This window comes from Condylura cristata, unplaced genomic scaffold (assembly GCF_000260355.1).
Source record: "Condylura cristata isolate star-nosed mole 26May11 unplaced genomic scaffold, ConCri1.0 scaffold00062, whole genome shotgun sequence".
Taxonomy (NCBI): Eukaryota; Metazoa; Chordata; class Mammalia; order Eulipotyphla; family Talpidae; genus Condylura; species Condylura cristata.
Window position 1 is genome coordinate 207,371 of NW_004567163.1, and position 1,080 is coordinate 208,450.

Sequence of the window (1,080 nt, forward strand, 5' to 3'; positions counted from 1 at the left end):
GGGGTGGCCCCGGCGGGGCGCGCTGGCCGCTGGCCGCAGAGGCCGCGTGGGGAGGGCCCCGCGACGCTGTCGGTTTCCTTCTCCACCTGGAGTTTGCTGGCGAGGAGCCAAGCTGTCGTGTGTGAAAGGGAATGTCGCAGGCTGTCAGCCGCGTGCTGGACACAGCGTGAGCAATACAGCGTGAACTCTACAGCGTGAACTCCCTCCCTGTCCTCCTCATTTCCAGACACTCGCCGGCCATTTCCTCGTTTCCACGAAGGGCGTTGGTTGTGGGTGGCTCGCCGCTGGCCGTCGCCAACCCGACCTGGAGATGGTCACTAACGAGGTTGTAAAATAGAAGAAGACAGGGGAGTTTCCGGGTGTCTCTAAGGTCACTTTACCAACATGATTTGATTTCCCCTCGTCCAGTGACCCCACGATGCCCTGAGTCTGCGGTGGCCGGGTCTGCCCACCTCCCTCCGAGACGTGGGGGTCGGGCTCGCGGGCTGGGGCTTGGGTGACCGCACGGAGTCCCTGCCCGGGGGCCGGGGCCTGGGGCTCCTTGGGGTCGCGGCCAGGGCGGCCTGGCTCCAGGAGTGGGCGCGCTCACCCCGGGCCACCGCGTCCCTGGCCTCAGTGCCAGTGGCAGAGCTGGCCACTGTGCCCCGAGGGCAGCGCCCGTGCAGCAGGCGGCCCCCGGTGGACACGCATCCTTTACCGTGGAGGTGGGCCCAGCCGGCCTGTTCGTCTCTGCCCCTGGAAAACACCGCAGGGAGCAGGGCGCCTGTGAACGGTCATTTGGGGGGCAGGTGGGGGGGTGGGGGTGTTGGGCGGCCACGGCTGCTGCCGGGCCAGGCTGCGTCCTGGGGTCAGGCGCTGGCTGGGCAGCCTGGCCCCTGCCTGAAGGCCCAGCTGTGAAGTGTCCTCCTGGAGGTGGCCTGGCACAGCCTCGCGGGCCTCACAGCAGGGACAGTGGGAGGACACCCTCGGGGCCCGCAGCCCGCAGCGCTGCCCTGAGCCACACACCAACCAGCATCCAGACCGTGGGGGCTCCCCGAGGGGGCACAGCCCGCATGGGGGAGCCTGAGGGCAAGTTCTGGG